Below are 20,236 nucleotides of genomic sequence, written 5' to 3'. Positions count from 1 at the left end.
TGGATGCAGATCAGCTCTGCTGGACCCAGATAAGCCCTGATGGGCCCAGGTCAGCCCTGATGGGACTCAGATCAGCCCTGATGGACCCAAATCAGCTCTGATGGGCCCAGGTCAGTCCTGATGGATGCAGATCAGCCCTGATGGGCCCAGGTCAGCCCTGATGGGCCCAGGTCAGCTCTGCAGGACCCAAATCAGCCCTGCTGGACCCAGGTCAGCCCTGCTGGACCCAGGTCAGCCCTGCTGGGCCCAGCTCAGCCCTGCTGGGTGCTGTCCATGCCGAGCTGGCCATTGACAGCCACCCGTCTCTCCCAGGCAGGGCCACACTGAGCACAGGCAGAGCTGGGACATTTCCTGGAGCAGGGCCGTGCCTGCACTGACGTCAGCCCTCCCCAGTGGTCCCAGTTGTCACCGTGGGCCGGGCTGCCCAACACCTCCCCCGGGAGGGGAGCCTGGCCCCGGTGAGTCACGCTGCCACCAGCGAGGTGACAGAAGTGCCGCAGCTCCTCGGCAGCCGCGGCACGGCGAGCAGGCACAGAGGGGGCACAGCTCCAGCCCCCCGCTCTATTTATGGCTGCAGGCAGAGAAAAACACGCTCCTGCCACATTTTAAAATAAAATCTATGTGAGTTTGGTGAAAAACACCAGATGACTGCACACAAGGATGAGGGGATATTAATGCACACAGTGACACCTCCAGTTCTTGTGCTGCCTGCAGAGCTGCCAGCCTGGCCCTTGGGCACCTGGCTCCTGCCCTGGCTTCGGCCAGGGGACACACTGGAAACACCAGGAGCACCCAAAAAACCACGGGCAGGCCGAATTCTGGTCTGGCTTTGAAGCTGATCTGGCAAAGAGCACTGTGGGGAAAAAAGGAACACTGGGAAATTCTGAAATATTTTCCTTTTTCAGGCGTTTATAAATCTACAAAAGGCTCGTTGATGCATCTGGAACAGCTCTGGCTTTCTAGTATTTATCTAAAGTAGTAATTGTTCTGAGTATTTTACAGGATGTTCAGCCCTCCAAGTGAAGCTGTACAGCAGCAATTATAAAATGCAAAGGGCAGCACTGCTCAAATGAGAGACCTCAGCCACAGAGAGGTTTTAGCTTCTCTAAACCTCATTTGTAAGCAGGGATAAAATGGAAGAGTAAATGGAGGAACCTGATAGCTTCATGTCAGAAAAGACATGAACCGTGACACAGCAGTGTCAGCCGAAGGAAAATGAGCTGTTAAAGCACCTGGAGTGGAACAACACACGGTTTCTGAAGTGGCAGATTAAAAAAAACCCTGATAATGGGTCACGAGTGATGAAATTTATGCCTTGTTTCTGCTGTGCACTGGGACTTCCACTTTCAGATCTGCAGTCAGAACAGATTAGATTGCCTCCAAATGAAAGTGTCAAGGTAAAACCCAGCAAGTGTAGCTCAACAGCTCTGTACAAACATTGGCAGCGAGGGAAACAAGAAAACAAAGCTCATTGTGCTTTTCAGCCCCTGCACCTGGAGAGCAAGGCTGTAGCAGGGGCAGCAGCAATGGGATAAAACCCAGGGCCTGCAGCAGCAGTGGGGGGCAAGGAGGCCTTCAGTACCTGTCAAAAGAAGTTAAATAAGATTCTTTGGAACTAAACCATGATTCAGCTTTTCTAATATCACATAAAACTAAAAATTGGAAAAAAGGTGAGGGGTTTTTAATTGACCTTCAGGAGGAAAACACCTCTGGGTGCCTGGTGGCCAGGGTGGCTGCAGAGCCAGGCAGCTCCAGCCTGGCTGACTGCTGAGCAAACCACTCTCCAGCCATTTGTTCCCTCCTGCTCCCAGCAGTGCCTCAGCACAATTTAACACAATCCACTAACTAATATAACTGCAAGGTGTTTATGTTGCTAGGGTGAGAAGGGCAAAGAGCTCAGGAGCATTTCTGCTGCAAGGCTCGGTGCCGTGTGTCTGGCACAGCCATGGCGGCATTGCCACAAGGCTGGGCTGGAAGTGGGAGCTGCACTGCCTGCAAACATCCCCAGAGACACACTGTGGGTACGAGGAAAACTCCTTTTCCTCCAAGGTATTTATGTTTCTGGGGTGAGGAGGGCAAAGGAGAGCCCAGGGGCATTTCTGCTGCGAGGCTCGGTGCCGTGTGTCTGGCACAGCCAGGGTGGCATTGCCACACAGCTGGGCTGCAGGTGGGAGCTGCACTGCCTGCAAACATCCCCAGAGACACGCTGTGGGGAGGGGAACAACTCCTTTTCCTCCAAGGTGTTTATGTTTCCAGGGTGAGAAGGGCAAAAGAGAGCTCAGGAGTGTTTCTGCTGCAAGGCTCCGTGCCATTTGTCTGGCACAGGACGTGTCCAGCACAGCCAGGGTGGCATTTCCACACAGCTGGGCTGCAGGTGGGTGCACTGCCTGCAAACATCCCCAGAGACATGGTGTGGGGAGGAGAGGAGCCCCTTTTCCTCCTGGCCCTGGCTGAGCTGTGCAGACAAGCCCAGGGCTGGGTTGGTGATCTCTGGAGCTCAAGGATGGAGCGCACTGTGCCCGACCCCGAGCGCTCCTCGTCCCCAAAGCTCAGAGCAGCTTCTGCAACTCTTATCAATTGAAACAAGAGATCTTCCTCGGATCATAAACTCTGAGGGGAATCAGTAAATCCTGCTGTTTTATTGTGCTGACCTTTAGACCACCATCTGTCTTTTGGCTCTTCAGTTTATACAGGAGAAAATACCAGGAGGTGCTGGTGCATGGAGCTGCTCCCTCCACAGCACACACAGACCTCAAACCCTTCAGCACTGAGCTGGAAGTTACATTTTTATTGAGTGGCTGCTTTAAGCGATGGATAAGACGGGAAAAACACCCTGCTCATTTATAACCACTCTTAGTTAATGCCAGTGAGCAGGATTTTTTATTTGCTTACATCATCTGCTGCTAAAGTCCTATTTTCTCTGTTAAGTCTATGTTTTGAAAAGTCCTTGGCATTTTAATTGGCTCAATATTTCAATTCTCTGTCAAAAACAAGACTTGCTGAAAAACACCACCTGATTTCTCCATGGATTCCTCTTTCTCAGAGCCCCCAAATGCTGCTCCCCCTGGGCAGAAGTTTGCAGCACCAGCTGCAGTTATCACCTCAACCTCTCCCTCTGAGCAGTCTGGCAAGTTCAAAATCATCCCCACAGCATCGAGCAGGAGCACTCTGCCTGCACCTGGCTCACAGTGAGGATTCCAGACCCAGCTCTGCATTTCTGCTCCTCCACCAAAGAGCAACAAAGAAAGAGCCAGAAAAGAGAAAAAAAGCTGCAAGTGGCTCTGAGAGATGGAAGGGAAGAGTTCTCATGGCAGCTGCAGCTGAAAGTGTTACCTTTGGTGCCCAGCTGCTCCTTTCCTGCTGTCCATCTCTGCACAGCTCCAATCTGGATACTGGGATGGTGCTCCCTTGGGACAGGGCTCTGGAGAGCAGGGACGAGACCCCACAGGAGCTTCAGGCTGGAGAAACCCTCAGAGACATCAGTCCAGCCCTGCCAAGGCCACCACTGCCCCCTGTCCCTACGTGCCACCTCCACAGGGCTTTAAACCCCTGCAGGATGGGGACTGTGCCCCTGCCCTGCTGCAGAAGGGACCCACAAGGGCTGAGCCCAAGCCCAGGCTCTGCACAGGGCAGCCCCAAACACCACCCTGTGCATGAAGGTGCTGCCCTCCATGGAAGCATCACGTGGAGTGAGGACCTGCCTGACACCAGGGAAACGCTTGCCAGTGACAATTATTTCCATTTAATTTAGTGGAAGTAATGACAACCCTGTTTTTCCCCTCAGCACTGCCCAGAGCTGCCTCCTGATGCTGTTATCTGAGGGCTGGGAAGAAGCCAACAACCCACTCCCCAAAAAGGCAGCACCCTGCAAGCAGCACTCCTGTTGCCAGCTCCCAAGGATTCACACAGGTTCCCAATTCTGCTGCATTTCAGCCATTTTGCATTATGCAACCCCCAGTGTGCATTTCTGTTTCCTCCCAGTAACCCGGGCAGGTTGGAACTATCAGGACCTGCCAAAGCTTCCCCATTTTCAGATGCCTCAGGAGAAAATGAGCAAGGCCAGAGGTGGTTTTTTATACCAGCAAATAACAGTTTGCTTGCTTCAGTAAGTGAGAGGTTAATGGCTCTGCATGAGAAAACAAGGATCACGGCCAGTTCTGAGCGAGACTCAGTTTGGAGTTGCTTGAAAACTGAAAAGAAGGTCAGCACGCCCAGCCAGGTTCCTCTGTGCTTTTGTTTTATTCAGCTTTGCAAATCAGAGCTCTCTTCATTGCCTCAGTCCCTGGTGGGAGAGCAGAAAAAATGAAGTTGCAAGGCTGAACTGTTGTGTTATTATGTTCCCCATCTCATTATCCAAATTGCTGTGCCACGAGCAGATCCAGCCCAGGAGCCTCTCTTGATCTACAGCCTGGGGACCAGCACTGCTGGGCCTTCCAAGCCCTGGGGTGTGCACACGGGGCTGGAAGCGTTTGGAAATCTGTTTATAAGCTGCCCAGTGTAATTGGGAAGGATTTTTCTTGTGCCTTCGAGGTCACACACATCCAAAGGTGAAAGTTGCTGCAGCAGCTGTTTGAAAAGGATCAGGGAGGGAGAACAATCATCTGTGGGGATCAGGAAGGGGGAATCCCCAGGGAGCTGTAAAGAACCAAGAAATAAAGTAGATGATGCACCAAGAACAGGGTGAGTCAGGAGAGGAGAACCTGGGAGGAAAGTTAATGAAATTGGGACAAATTGCATATTGAAAGAGTTCCTAAATCTCCACAGCTTCCCCTCCATTCTTTTGCCTTCTCTCACCCCGTGGGTCCCAGCTGGAGTGGGGTCAGGGCCCTGCCTGCCCCCTGCTCTGGCACAGGCCTGGCCCAGCAGTGCCACTGGAGCCTGAGAGTGGCCCTGGGCTCTCCAGGGATTTCCCAGGCAGGAATTTCAGGCACAGCCCTTCAGCCCCCAGAGATGATTTCCTCCCCAGAGCCGTGCAGCCACGGGGGCAGAGAGGTCAGGGACAAAGAGGGGGGCAATTAGCAGGAGATCATTCCATAAGTGCATCAGTAACGAAGGGAAACTGCAAAAGGAGCGGGGGAAGGCCATTAACCAAGGAAGTTGAGTGTTTAATAAGCTTTCCTTGCCTCAATCTTCATGAAAAGGCTAACTGAGAGCAGATGGTCAGCACAATAATGCTGGAACAAAGAGGGAAGTTTATTATTTCCCACAAAGGCAACGGGGAGAGAGCCTGGCTAATTTAGATGTTTGCAAATTGGTTATGCTGATGAACTTTATCTTTGCACGCTTAAAGGACTGTGTGAATCAAGATTAGAGTTTCAACTGTTCTTGGGGAAGGCTGGAGAGGGAGAGATGGGCAAAGAGGAGCCACAGCTTTAGAATCATCAATGGTTGGGCTTGGAAGGGACCTCAAAGCTCATCTTGTTCCCCTGCCATGGCAGGGACACCTCCCACTGTCCCAGGCTGCTCCCAGCCCCAATTCCGGCCTTGGATCCACCACAGCTGCTCTGGGCACCCTGTGCCAGGGCCTGCCCACCCTCCCAGGGAACAATTCCTTCCTAATCTCTAATCCAAACTCCTCCTGTCACTCTGAAGTGCACTGCCCTGGCTCTCCATGCCCCTGTTAGCAGTCTCTCTCCAGAAGGATGAGGGACATTGCTTTACCTCCCAGCTCACAAGACATCCATTCCCAGAAAAGAACCTTTCCATAAAAGCAAAAAGGCACCCGAGGTGTGGCAGCAGCATTGCTGGGCTGCAGCATCCCAGTGCATCTCCTCCCACGGGACACTGAATGTTCAGAGCTTGGCTTCAGCTCCTGGGCCAGCCTGGCCTGTGTGACAGAGACCAGAGGCTGCTCCAGAAACAGCCCTGCTGAAAAGGAGGAGATGAATCCAGGTGCTGAGAGACCTACCTTGAACTGAGCATTATGAATTTCTTCATTAATGACTTGCATGACAGAGGAGGGGTGTGCTGCTTAAATTGGCTGCTGGCACTGCACAGGGACTGTGAGTGCAGGAGAGCAAGGGACTGAAATCCAGAAAGGTCCTGGCATTGCAGAAATCACCTTCAAAGAACACCTGTTACTGAGGAGAGACAAAGCAGCCCCACACCTGGGCAGAAATAATCAATGCTGGCATTCCAGGTGGGGAAGGCAGCTGAGGATGAGAGGCCATCACTCTGGGACAGCAAACTGAACTGTGGCCATCAAAATATGGAAATTATCCTTCTGCTGGGCTCAGTCCCACCAAGCCCTGCCTGGGGAATGCCATCTGCTTCACGCTCTGTGCTAGTGAGGCTGGGAGTGACACAAAGGGAACCAAGGGAGGGCAAGGGAGGAGGTCAGAGGCCTGGGAATCACCCCCAGTGGATGAAGGAAAGTGGGGGAATGGAGCCTTAAACCAGACAGGGACTGAGCTTAGAAACTGCAAATACAGTCAAGATTGCAGCAGAGACAAACCATGAGCTGCTGTCTCCCCAGGCATGGCCTGAGGAGGAGGATGGAGGATAAATCCCAGAGAGCCCCTGGCCATGGCAGAGCTGGGAGTGACCAACAGGGCTGGGAGTGACCAACAGGGCTGGGAGTGACCCCCAGGGCTGCTCTGGACACTGGGACCCTCCAGTGCCCACTCTGCCCAGCCAGGAGCTGGCACTGACCCCCAACACCCTGCAGACCATCTACCAACAACATCTTGGAATGTGACATGAAAGATTCAGGAAGGTCAATTAAGCTGTCCATGGATATTTAATAAGAGGGAAGATAAGAAAAATAACCAAATGAATGACTTGTTCTGAATTAGCCCTCCATTCCACCTGCAGTTCATTACTGACTCAGATTAATGAACGCTGGAAAGATATTACTCTCGTCTGGATACTCAGACTTTGCTACCTGATTGCAATTTTTGAAATGAAAAATGCAGTATATCAATTCTGGATGAAATTTTAACTAGAGTCAAACGCCAAATGCCCTCCAGCAGCAGGGCTGAGGTGTGAAGTGATTGCGTTGCTCTCTCGGGCTGCCCAAGTTTCCTGCTGCAATGGTTAATGCAGGAATGAGCCGGGAATTGGGGCTGGAGCAGGGAATGCCTGCATTGCTCCAGGCAGCTCAGCACTCCTCAGCTGGGCTGGGATAAATACTGAGAGCTGTGAAAAGACCCGACCCTCCCCTCGGGGCTTTGTGGGCTCCTTTTATTCATTTTCACCTTCAGCAAAGGAGCGTTTGCCAGGGAAAATGCTTTTGTACTTAGCAAAAAATAAAACCTGTGACTCACCAGGGAAGCTGGGAAGGAAAGGTCACCAAGTGGCTTCTCCAGACATTTACTTCATCCTTGCAGGACCTGGGCTCCTTCATGCGATCACTCAGCTCTAGATTTTATTAGACAGAACTTGGTGAAGGTGAGAATCTGGTGTTTCCTCAGGAGAGGCAGAGAGGGCTGACAAACAGCTCAGTGCCAGCTGATTTACCTCCCCAGCTCCTGCTAAATGATTTATTCCAATTGCTCAGCTGGGGAAATGGACTGGGACAGAAATCCTGGGATGAGGAACAGGGGAGCAGTGGGGACACTCAGCCCAGGCCAGCCCAGGTGAGGGGCTCAGAGGGACAGCAGCAGCAGCTCCTGCATGGGAAGGGGCTGAGGAGGGACAGCAGCAGCAGCTCCTGCATGGGAAGGGGCTGAGGAGGGACAGCAGCAGCAGCTCCTGCACGGGAAGGGGCTCAGAGGGACAGCAGCAGCAGCTCCTGCATGGGAAGGGGCTCACAGGGAAAGCAGCAGCAGCTCCTGCATGGGAAGGGGCTCAGAGGGACAGCAGCAGCAGCTCCTGCACGGGAAGGGGCTCAGAGGGACAGCAGCAGCAGCTCCTGCACGGGAAGGGGCTCAGAGGGACAGCAGCAGCAGCTCCTGCACGGGAAGGGGCTCAGAGGGACAGCAGCAGCAGCTCCTGCATGGGAAGGGGCTCAGGGGCTGCCCAGGGAGGTTTGGGGTGCCCATCCCTGGAGGGGTGGATGCTCCTGCTCACCCTTCTCCCCCTGCCAGGCTGGGCTGTGCTGTCACAGCTGGGATTCACATCCCCCAGGTCCCTCCAGCGTTTCACTGCTCCCCTTCCCCAGAAAGCAGCAGGAGCTCCTGGCTCTGAGCCCCTTTTCAGACAGAAACCCACCAAGTTCGCTTCACATGGGGCAGAATTACTTCTTTTAGCAAGCAATGGTCTCCTGCCCCCCAGAAATCACCTGGTGCCTCTCACCCACCCACTTCTTCCTCCTGTGCTGGGGTGATCCTGCCCAGCCCCTCAGTCCATTCCCCTCCTCCTGCACTCTTTTATGGAATGAGTCCAAACCCCATTCCTTCAAAAGCCCCACAATTGACAGCCCTCCCCTCAGCCCAGCTGTGTTTATGGCATCCTGGTGCCCTGATTTCTCTCCCTGCTGCTTCCCTGGCCAGGTGCTGCTGCCAAGCAGTTCCCAATGCCCAGGCTCCCTCCTGCTCTGCCTTAGGACAGCCCTTTGCTCTAACCAAGCCCACTTTGCTGAGAGTTTTAGTATTTCATTAGCTCGGAGCTTTCCCTCCCTCTGTCAAATCTCTGTGATTTTCTCTGTGAAATCTCCTTGATTTTACAGGGACCAAAATAGCTGCAGAACACTCAGCACTTGTGGGGTATCACAGGAGCCTGGCTTGCAGGGAAATCAGGACAGAGTGGGGCTGGGGTGATTTGGGGGAGCCATGGGTCAGAGCCTCAGGAGGAAGAGGAGGTGGAGCAGCTCTCACACCTCAGAGCCTGAAATGGAAACGGGGACACGAGTCCACACTGGGCCTGAGCAGGCACAAATTGCCAAAATGGGAAAATTGCATCCAAGATCCTTAATGGCTGGGATGAGGCAGATTGCTCTGCCCGCTCCTCCCCAGCCCTGCTCCAAGGAATTATCCCTGATAAATGATTTGTTTTCCTCCTGCTGCTGCTCAGGTGTCGCTGGAGCAGGAGAGTGGAGAATTACAGCCCGTGCTGCTGCTGCTGCTATTATTATTATTTGGCAGTAATTCCTCTAACTTTCCTCCCTGGAGGAAGACACAAGGAGCTGCTCTCCTGCTCCCAAGGTCATCCCACCCGAAAATATTAGCTATTTCCTTCTATTAGTTTCAATTATCCAACTGCAGAAAACCAAATAATAGCAAATTGACACCATTTCATGGCCTGCCCCAAATGCAGGGCTGGAACATTGACCCCGCAGCAGGAGCAGCTCCAGGGAAGTCTGCACAAACCCAGGAGGAGATGGGGGTCCCTGCTGCCCCAGCCCCTCCATGTGCACCCCTCGTGTTTGCAAAGAGGGACTTGGAGAAGCCACAAAGCCCCAGAGATCAGACTGGGCTTGGGCAGGGGCTGCCCTCCAATAATTACCAGGGGTTTTGCACCTGCCCTGCCTCAGCATCCCCACAGCTCCCACACTGCCCCTGCTGCCAGCACTGCTACAGCAAAATTGAGTTTAAGCTGCTCCCACAGCACGTCAGGGACCAGAACAGGTAAAGTTTGCAATACACCACCAATGTCAGTGGGAGTTGGAGGGGAATTTAAGGAAAAAAACATTTAGATTTTAGTTCTAGGCAAAAAGAGTGACTAAATAACAAGATTGATTTGCCAGCCCAGGAGGAAATGGAAAAGAGCCCAGACACTCAGCCAACTGAAAATGCAGTGACAGAGGGAGAGGGAAACTTCAGAGGGAATGACCCTGAGCTGGAGCTGACGAGCTTCAATTCCCTTTTTTTTTTTTAAATTTTAATTTCCAGCCTGGTTTATTCTTGCCTTAATTGCTCAATGGGAAAGTGCAATCCTGCAAGTGTTCCTAAAGTGATTTTTCCCAAACTGTTCCTCAAATTACCCACAGTCTAAGGCAAGCCATCGATATGAGTTATAGCTCTTGGTATTAAACTACCAAAACAAATTATTAGCATATAAAAACTGATCTGATCTATTCAGAGGCGTTGCTGTGAAATATGGCCCTTAGCACAGTGCACCTATCTGGGATCATAAAACTTGTCAGAGGTACCCAAAGTTTATTGCCTTGGAAGATTCATGCAGCAACCCTGGAACGCTTGATTTAGGTCTGAGCAGCCGTTTGTAATTCTTGCAGGCATGCAAGCAGTTCAGATTTATTTAAATAGAGAAAAAATAATTTAAGAAGACAAAGCAGCCTTTTCTCCTAATCAGATGAGATAGAAATTATTTCAAGGCACTCTAAGGAACAAATTTGTCATTTTTCTTGCTCTAATTGTATACCACAATAAATCCATCCGTGTGAATTCATTTCTTAAACTTAACAGTTATTTATTAACACAACAAAGCGTGTTCTCACTGTGCAGGGCAGTGTGATCCACCCCAGTGAAGTCATGGCAATCATTTGCTCACTGTCTGGGCACTGTGAAGCTGCTGAGGTGTCCCTGTGGCCCCAGCTCTCAGAGGAGTTGGTGCTTTCCCCACCCAGCTTCCCCCAGAGCAGGGGCTGCCTGGGACACTCTGGGAAAACCCATTTCTCTCACTGATGTGGCTCTGATTGAGATTTTGCTGCGTGAAGGAGGAATAGGGAACTTTCTTAACACAACAAAGATGTGAAAGAGAGAAAGAGCAGCAAACAGAGAAGGCCACAACACCGAAATCTCTGCCACCACAATCTCTGAGCAGCTTGGGCCGCAACCACTGCTTCCCCCTGACAGCCCCAGCTGGAACCACCTCCCATTCCCAGAACTTTTACCAAATATTTGGGAAATCAAACTGGAAACTGCTGTTTCTGGGATGCCTCTCCCCCAGGTAACTGCTGCAGCTTTTCCTGCCTTCACACACACTCCCAGCGATGAAAAGCCCCGGGTTTTGTGCATGCTCTGTCCTGGAGTTCCTGCTCTCTCCTGCAGTGATTAAAAAGATTAGCTTCAGTCGTCAGGAGTTGTAGAGAAAAGCACCGACGGCTCAACACTTAATTACAAAGGGAAACATAAACCCGTGGCAATTAACCTTTGTTAAAGCTCGCAGCAGAAAGGCAGAGTGTGTGCTGCCCTGTGTGCTCCACGGAGGAGACCCTGGACACCTCCTGCCCTCTGCCCTGCCCCAGGGTGGGCTGGGGATGCTGAGGATTTTACTGCCAGGTAAAGCAATGCTCACCAAACCTTGGACACCTCCTGCCCTCTGCCCTGCCCCAGGATGGGCTGGGGATGCTGAGGATTTTACTGCCAGGTAAAGCAATGCTCACCAAACCTTGGACACCTCCCTGCCCCAGGGTGGGCTTGGGATGCTGAGGAGTTTGCTGCCACATAAAGCAATGCTCACCAAACAAGCCAGAGGCTACAGAGAAACCCATCTTCAACATCTGAACAAGCCCCCCATTTGATCTGTTCACAGCACAGCAGAAGAGGAGTGAGGACACAGCCCCACCATGGAGGGAAGGACTGAGAGGCCTGGGATGCTCCTGGAATGGGGCAGAGCCAATGGGGGCAGCTCCAAGCTCTGGATGCAGCTCCAAGGGATGCAGAGCCCATCCCTGGGTGCAGCTCCAATGGGTGCAGAGCCCATCCCTGGATGCAGCTCCAATGGGTGCAGAGCCCATCCCTGGGTGCAGCTCCAGTGGGTGCAGAGCCCATCCCTGGATGCAGCTCCAAGGGATGCAGAGCCCATCCCTGGGTGCAGCTCCAGTGGGTGCAGAGCCCATCCCTGGATGCAGCTCCAATGGGTGCAGAGCCCATCCCTGGGTGCAGAGCCCATCCCTGGGTGCAGCTCCAATGGGTGCAGAGCCCATCCCTGGGTGCAGCCCCAATGGGTGCAGAGCCCATCCCTGGGTGCAGCCCCAATGGGTGCAGAGCCCATCCCTGGGTGCAGCCCCAATGGGTGCAGAGCCCATCCCTGGCTGCAGAGCCCATCCCTGGGTGCAGCCCCAATGGGTGCAGAGCCCATCCCTGGGTGCAGCTCCAATGGGTGCAGAGCCCATCCCTGGGTGCAGCTCCAGTGGGTGCAGAGCCCATCCCTGGGTGCAGCTCCAGTGGGTGCAGAGCCCATCCCTGGATGCAGCTCCAATGGGTGCAGAGCCCATCCCTGGGTGCAGCTCCAGTGGGTGCAGAGCCCATCCCTGGATGCAGCTCCCATCTGCCCCTTCCCCAGCCCAGCTGTCTCAGCTGAGGCAGTGTTTGAACACTTTGGTTTGTTCAGCTGCCCAGGAGGGGAAGTGGCCTCTTTTCCTGGAGCTGGGGGTAGAATTCACAGAATCACAGAGTGATTTATGTTGGAAACAACCTCTGGGAGCCTGGGCTCGCAGGCAGGCAGGCAGCAAACTCCATCAGAGCTCACCTGGACTCGCTGCACTCTGGGCTCTGCTGGGATCCAGAGCAGAGCATCCCTCACTGCTGGCACTGCCAGCAGCCACAGCTGATTTACTGCACTGCCACCCCAAGTGTAAACAGAAATGTAAGGGACCTCTCTGCATCCAAGGGCTGCCTGTGAGAGCAGAACAAGGAGCAGCTTCCAGGAAGGCATTCAAGCTGCCAGCACCTCCCTGAGCCACCAGAGCCCAGAGGCTGCAGGGGGGCTGGCAGGGACAGCAGCCCTGGCACCAGCCTGGGCACCAGCACTGCACCAGGACCTGGAGCTCACTCAAACCTTCCATGCACGGAGAGTGGGAGGCAGCAAAAACCTCTTCATTTGTTTTTCTATAACCTACATGGCTGCAAAGGTGTTTAAAATTACCAGGACTTCAAATTATGGTGCAAAATCATCTTGCAGTGTTTTCTTAGAGCTGTAAAATGGGATAGGCCAGCACAAAAGATGTAAATTTAATATTATAATATATTATATATTAAGGTTCCTCCAACCCAAACCATCCCTTTAGGGCCACAGGAGTGGGGCTCCTTAGAGGAATCCCATGGTTGTACAAGATCCTCCACCAAACAACAGCCAGGAAATGAATGAACAATAACCACAAACTTCTCTCTGAAGGAGGCAAAAAGACTGAAATAAATCACAGCTTAAACCTACTGCTACTTCTGTTCACGCAGCACCAGCCCGGATTTCCCACTGAGAATAAGGTCAACTTGAAAGCAAAGATTTAAGAAATGCAAAATACCAATGGTTTTATCAGCTGCTTGCACTGAGCTGGCAGCACAAAGTGCACCCACAGCCCCAGCCTCACGCCCTGGGCACTCCAGGCTGGCAGGGAGGAGGGAGAGCCCTGGGATCATTGACTGCAGGAATCCAATCCCAGCTGCAGAGCTGCCTCCGGTGCTGCAGGGCAGAGATGGATGGCTCTGTCCCCAGCCCGCTCCTGGGGGACAGCAGGAGCCTGGCAAGCTGGTGAATGCTAAGGATTTTTCTAAATGGCTGTCAAGTCACTTCCAGAGTGCAAGTAATGAAGTCACTTCTCTCTATTTGTTTTGTGCTCAGCCTAAACAGGGATCAGCTCGAGCCTGAAATATGTAAAAGGCCCAGATTTGTTTAAATTCCCATTGGAACAAAACAAAACTAAACTGGGGGGACGGGAGGTGTTTGACCTGGAGAAGAGAGGCTCGGGAACCTCTCACTCTCACAGACCCCAGCCAGGAGGGTGCAGCCAGGGGTCCATCAGTGCTTCCAGGTACAAGAGGAAATGGCCTCAGGCTGTGCCAGGAGAGGTTTAGCTTGGAGATTGGGGAAATTTCTGCCCCTAAAGGGCTGTCCAGCCCTGGCACAGCTGCCCAGGGCCAGGCAGGAGTCCCCATCCCTGGGGGATGTAGCAGACCTGTGGATGTGACACCTGGGACAGTGGGAGGTGTCCCTGCCATGGCAAGGGTGGCACTGGGTGGGCTTTAGGGACCCTTCACCGCAAATCACACAACAACCCGAGGATCCATCCCCCACAAACAGGGGGGTTCATGCACTCACCATGGAAAGAACCTTCTGGGTGCTTTTGGGGTGCCCAGCACTGGAAGGGGGATGATCCCACAGGGACATGCAGGGCTCAGGCTGGGCTGTGCCTCAGGAGAGGCTGCCCAGGCAGCAGCACTGCTCAGCCACGCTCCAGGGGCTGCTGCAGGAGCATTCAGGAGCTCTCTGTGCAACCCACTTGTAATGAGATACACTCAGACTGCTCCCAAGCACAAAACCTCTTTAGAGGATATTCCAGGGATTCTCAATGAAGTTACATTATCTCAAGTTAACATCCCTTTAAAAGCACATCATTCACCCTTAACCCTTGCAGTCTTTGGTGCTCTAAGGAAAGGCACAGCCATTGGTGCCACTGAGAGTGAAATGGAGCCCCAGCCCCCTGCACAGTCAGGTTCTCAGGCAGCAGGGTTTGCCTGCCACACCAGCACCCAGCAGGCCCCCAGAATAACCCTCAGTTACATGGCTAGGGGGCAGGAGGGCAGCCTGGGGTGCTGGCAGCTCTGTGCTCAGGCTGGCTCCTCCTGCTGAGCCCAGGGTGGGCAGCTCAGGGCTCCCTCCCCATGGGCTCTGGCCTTCATCACCCCCTGATGTCCTGATGGGAACCCTCCTGCACGTTTGGTGCCTCTCTGGAAGGCAGGGAAAGGAGAGGAGACACTGTGCATCCCAGCCAGGGAATATCCCTGAAAGGAGAGGAGACCCTGCACATCCCAGCCAGGGAATATCCCTGAAAGGAAGGAAAGGAGACATTTCACATCCCAGCCAGGGAATATCTCTGGAAGGCAGGGAAAGGAGACACTGCACATCCTAATGGGAACCCTTCTGCAGTGCTTGGTGTCTCTCTGGAAGGCAGGGAAAGGAAACACTGCACGTCCCAGACACATAAAATCCCCGGAAGGCAGAGAAAGGAGACATTTCACATCCCAATGGGAACCCTTCTGCAGCGTTTGGTGCCTCTCTGAAAGGAGGGAAAGGAGACACTGCACATCCCAGCCAGGGAATGTTGGTGCCTGAGCTGGAAGAGGAGTGAGAGCCCAGCCCTGGGCTTGGAGGGGCTGTGAGCACAGGCTCAGGAGCACCCCTGGGCTCAGGCAGCACACAGGGCTCCAGAGCACCTGCCCAATCTGGGTGCTCCAGGCTCTGAGTGGGCACAGGGCTCTGGGCTGTGCCCCCGTGGGGCTGGGGGCTGCAGTGGGGGCACTGAGGAGGAGGAGGAGGAGGAGCACAGGCACAGCACAGCAGCAGCTCCAGACCTGCTCCCACCCGGGGAAACAGAGCCCAGCTCACCTCCTTGTTAAAGAAAAGGAGCAAAGCCCAGCTCTCCATATTCCACTACACACAGAGAGAGACATACACAAAATAAACAACTGCAGGAGCTTTGTGGCTCTTTTTCTGATCCATTCAAGAAGTATTAATTGACCCAGGATTTTGAAAATAATGTCCAAATGACTGGCAAAGTATTTACCATCCATCAGAACTAATTCCCTCCGTGCAGCCATTACAGGGCTCCCAGAATTATTGGCCTCACCTGCAGCAGATGCAATCACAGCCAAGGCTGAGCACACGGACCAGCAGCTCCTCATTTTCTACTCATCTGACCCTCCAACTTGGTAATTTTCTCTTTTATAACACTCTGTGAAGAGGAGGGAAGATGATGAGTAGGGTAAGGAAGAATAGGTAACAGGAGATAATAATAAAAGGAGTCAGAACAGAGGTGATCCATAATTTACCACGGACAGCAGCACAAGGACTTCAGGCTTTACAGGGACAAAGCAGAACAGAATCTGCATCCCCAATATGGACATTTTCTTGCACCGTGGGTCCTTTCTCTTCACTTATTTCAGAATATGTTTTGTAAGGATCTATTTCAGCCAAAGAAAAATATCTTCTTTCCTGCAGGTACCTGGTGTTCCTCAGGTACAGTGGAACTGTCCAGGCACTTGGTGCCAGTGCAGGAGGGGCACTGGGGGAGGCATGGCAGAAATGAAGGTGCTCAACCAGACCCAGCCTGTCCTAATGCCCAGCTCTGCTGTGCTCTGACATGTACATGAAATCACAGCAGCAAGAGGTGCTGCTGCCAGCTCCTCTGGCACCACCTTCAAAGCCTGATGGTGGGAATGTACCTGAAATTGGTTTGTGTATTTGTTCTTTTTAAATTTTAAAAAATAGATGATTTTGCTGAGAAAATCATTGCAGTGGAAAATATTTCACCTTTCTAAACACAACATGGAACTGAAATTCAATATATTCTTTCTGTCTTACTCCCTAAACCTTCTTTCCTTACCTTTTCCATGAGCACGTGGATGAAGCTAATTGCTCTTAACGAACACAACTCTGATTACTGCTGGAATTCACACTGAAAACCTCAGAGCTGCATCAAGCCTCTCCTGATCTTCAGGCAACCACATCCACTCCTGGTGTCCCTTCCCGTGGTTCCTACACCCATGGCAGGGAGGAGGATTTGCCCTCAGGGTCCCATTCCTAAAGGAGTTTTTGACAGAAAACTGCTGGAGGTTGAGCACTTGAGGGTCCTACCAAAAAAATGCCTGAAATTTAGATTCCCATCAGAAATGAAGCTTTTTAAACAAATCCTTTTTTTAAAAAGCTACAGCCACAGAAAGGTTTTCAGGCTGGCAGAGCAGGCTAGTAAACAAGAAATTTCTAATAAAGTTCTCATGAACTTCTTGGAATGAGTTTCCAGCAGATCTCCCCACTGGGAGCCACGCAGGGAGCTCCTGGCTGGGACATGGGGACCAGCAGCACCTCTGGAGGCCTTCCAAAAGCCCAGGGAAAGGCCCTGGGAGGTGGAGGGGATGAAATGTGAGGCTGAGGACACCTCCAGCAGCATTACCCACACAGGAGCTGGCTGGGGAGTGTAAATCAATGTGAATATTGTGATTCCCAGTGCTCATTGCCAGTCTCCAAGGACACCTAGCAGGGCCCTTCCTCTCTCTGAATAGCTGATCAGCAAATTAAAATCCCTTCATTAGCTCCTTTTGTTTGAGCGGAACAATTGTGCCCAGCTCCCAAGGACTGCAGCTGAGGAGCAACATCCCAGAGGCACCACAGCTCCCTCAGGGCTTGTGCAGCACCACAAGCTCTCCCTTTTCCTGCCCATCACACCAAGCACACCAAACACACAGAGTTCTGTTGGCAAATTGGTGGGAACTGGCTGGGAAGGGAGAGCTGGGCAGAGGGGAGCAGCAGGATGTGGATGCTCCTCAGGATGCCTGAGGGGATGATCTGAGCAGGGACAGCAGGTCCTGCCTGTGCCCAGGTGAGTTCCCACCTGCAGAGCTGCCCCAGCCCAGGGAGGAGCTGGAGCTGCTCAGGGAGCCCAGAGGAGGCTCCAGGATGGCCCCAGGGATGGAGCAGCTCTGCTGGGAGGAAAGGCTGGCACAGCTGGGATTGCTCACCTGGGCAGGAGAGGCTCAGGGTGGCCTGGAGGGGATCACAGGAAAGATGAGAGAGGCTCTTGACAAGAGAGGGAATGCCAGGACAATGGGGATGGCTTCAACAAAGGGAAGGGAGCAGATTTAGGTCAGGTATTAGGGGTGAACTCCTCCCTGGCAGGGTGGGCAGGCACAGGGTGCCCAGAGCAGCTGGGGCTGCCCCTGGATCCCTGCAGTGCCCAAGGCCAGGCTGGACACTGGGGCTGGAGCACCTGGGACAGGGGGAGGTGGAATGGGATGAGCTGTAAGGTCCTTCCAACCCAAACCATTCTGTGACTCTGCTGATCCCCACCCCAACCTGCCAAAGCACCCAGGGAATTTCTGTGGCACAAGAAGGAGTGAGAGCCATTCTCCTGCAGTATTTTGTAGATATTTACAACAGACTTGCAGGGAGGTGCACTTCCAAAGTGTGAATTCACACTGCCTGAAGTCGTTGTTTCAGCTGTTACCTGTGCAGCTTCCAGCCTCAGTAAATTAGAAAATCCAGTTTTTCAACGAACTCAGCTAATAAATGCAGAGATGCCTCTCTGTTCCCTTGAAACAAAAAACTCTTCCACGTGACTACAAGCTGAGCATGGAAAAAAAATTCCCAACAAAGCATAAACCCAAACAGTTCCCAGAGAAAGGCAGCATGCTCCTTTTTTAACACATGAAAAATTATCACAATCAAATCCCATTGTAAAATGCACTTCCGAGTTTGTTTCCCTGCCTTTATTACCTACACTGCTGGGATTTCTTTATTTTTCCTGAAGTAGGAGCAAGTATCTAAATGAGAGGCAAATTGATGATATACAGCTGGAAAAGGGCTATGAAAAAATAAGGGGCCAAAATTTATCTCCATTGTTCCACACCATGAAGCTCATGTGTTATAAAGAGACATGGTAACAGAATAAATCAGAATGGCAGCAATGATCATAATCCTGATTCTGTGTGCCCCAGCCTGGATATCAGGAGAGTCAGGACCCTGCTTTTCTTGGAATGGAGCAGAGGAGGAGAGCAAATAACCTGGGATGGGCAGGAGGGAACAGCAGAGAATGGGAGACAGGACAGGGGGAAAGCAGAGAATGGGAGACAGGACAGGGGGAAAGCAGAGAGAGGGAGAGACAGGACAGGGGGAAAACAGAGAATGGGAGACAGGACAGGGGGAAAGCAGAGAATGGGAGACAGGACAGGGGGAAAACAGAGAATGGGAGACAGGACGGGGAAAGCAGAGAGAGGGAGAGACAGGACAGGGGGAAAGCAGAGAGAGAGAGACAGGACAGGGGGAAAACAGAGAGAGAGAGAGAGACAGGACAGGGGGAAAGAGGGAGCAGGAGCTGGAGCTGGCATTGGCCAGGGCAGGGAGGAGCTGCAGCCATCGGGAGGTTGCCAGGAGGATGCTGAGGTCAGCAGAGCACATCACAACAACCATGGAATCTTTCTGTGCACGTGGAAAAAAGGAACTGACGGGGAGCACGGGCAGAGCAGGACATGGGATGGGATGGGATGGAGAGGATGTTCCTCAGCTTCTGCAGGGAAAGGGGCTTGGGATGGCCAGGGATGGGGGAGGGAAGGACACCCCCCTGCCCTGGGTGAGGCTGGGAAAGCTCCTGGGCAGCACAGCTGGGGCCAGCAGCACGGGCAGTGAGGGGGGAAGAGGGAAAATGCCAGATCTGGGGTCAGGATCAGGGATCTGGGGGTCTGTGGGGCTGAGCAGGGCAGGGCAGGGCCAGCCCGGGGCTGGCACACGGATGAGCAGGGTTATATTGGCATTTCCAGGGGGAAAGGGCTGCTCTGGAAATCCAGACCTCAGCAGTGCCAGAGGATCCACACAGGACAGAGCATTCCTCATTCCTGCCCTGGGAACCCAACGTCTTCCCTTCCCTCTCCCACCTCAGTGTTCACTCCCAACCTGAGATGAAAATCTCCATTCCAGGGGAGCTGCCTCGCTGGAAGGCAGCACACAGCAATTCCTGAACACAGGAATTCCAGCTGGAAATGAGTTACAGGGATGTTCTTAGCATTTTCTGGAGGTGTTTTTCAGGAGGAACCAGCACTGCTGGATTATAAAATGCGTTACCTGCATTGCACCTGCCCAGTGCTTTCTGTCCCAGCAGCTTCAGCTCGGGCAGAGCTTTGCCTCTCCTGGCCAGAGGATGCAGAGGTGGGAGCTGCAATGAGACTCCTTAAATACTCAATAAAACCTCCTTAAATACCCACTGAAACCTCCTTAAATATCCAGCGTGACATCCTTTAATAGCCAACAAAGCCCCCTCAAATATCCAACGAAAGCCCCTCAAATATCCAATGAAAGCCCCTCAAATATCCAACGAAAGCCCTTTAAATGTCCAATGAAACCTCCTTTAACACCGACTGAAACCTCCTTTAACAGTGACTGAAGCCTCCTTTGAGTTCCCCTCCAACACCCTCCCAAGCCAAGCTCTGTGATTCCAGGATTCTCTGTGCTGCTCTCCTCTGCTCACCACACATTTGACCTCAGGGCAGAAGGGACTGTGAAAAACAGGCCTAGGAAGAGAGAACATTTATTTTCTGGCATGAATATAATAATGGTAATACAGTAAAATCTGGCTCAGAAGCTGAGGGCTTATGTATTTCACATTCTGTGTATTAAATATTTAAATTCGTGGAAATGTTTACTTAGATACTTATATTTCATGGGCTATAAAACAATAATAACCAACTCCAAATTAGTCATTTCCTTTCAGATAATAAAGTCACAATGAGAAAAAATTTGTAGCTTCCAGTTGTTCCAACCAGTGTTTGAAACAACATGAAAATCTCTTCAGCAGTCATTACAGCCTAATTGCTTTGGAAAGCTGCAAGAGAATTACCACAGCTTTTTGCTGCTGCTTGTTTTGCTAAAGGAAAGTTAATTTTATTCCAAATTATTAACTATTTCCATCTCC

The 20,236-nt window shown here is 52.3% G+C and overlaps 1 long non-coding RNA gene across 1 annotated transcript; it reads right to left on the bottom strand.

Moving 5' to 3' along the window:
- Positions 1-10,652: 10,652 nt before the first annotated feature.
- Positions 10,653-19,911, bottom strand: LOC143695061 (uncharacterized). Its single transcript, XR_013183939.1, has 3 exons — positions 19,390-19,911; positions 15,407-15,511; positions 10,653-10,883 (listed from the first exon to the last, which is right to left on the bottom strand). It is a non-coding gene; the product is annotated as an uncharacterized LOC143695061 (long non-coding RNA).
- Positions 19,912-20,236: the final 325 nt, after the last annotated feature.

The sequence above is a fragment of the Agelaius phoeniceus genome, chromosome 11 (assembly GCF_051311805.1).
Source record: "Agelaius phoeniceus isolate bAgePho1 chromosome 11, bAgePho1.hap1, whole genome shotgun sequence".
In the NCBI taxonomy this organism is placed as follows: Eukaryota; Metazoa; Chordata; class Aves; order Passeriformes; family Icteridae; genus Agelaius; species Agelaius phoeniceus.
The sequence above is the reverse complement of the archived record's forward strand: the minus strand, read 5'-3'. Positions and strand labels throughout refer to the sequence as shown.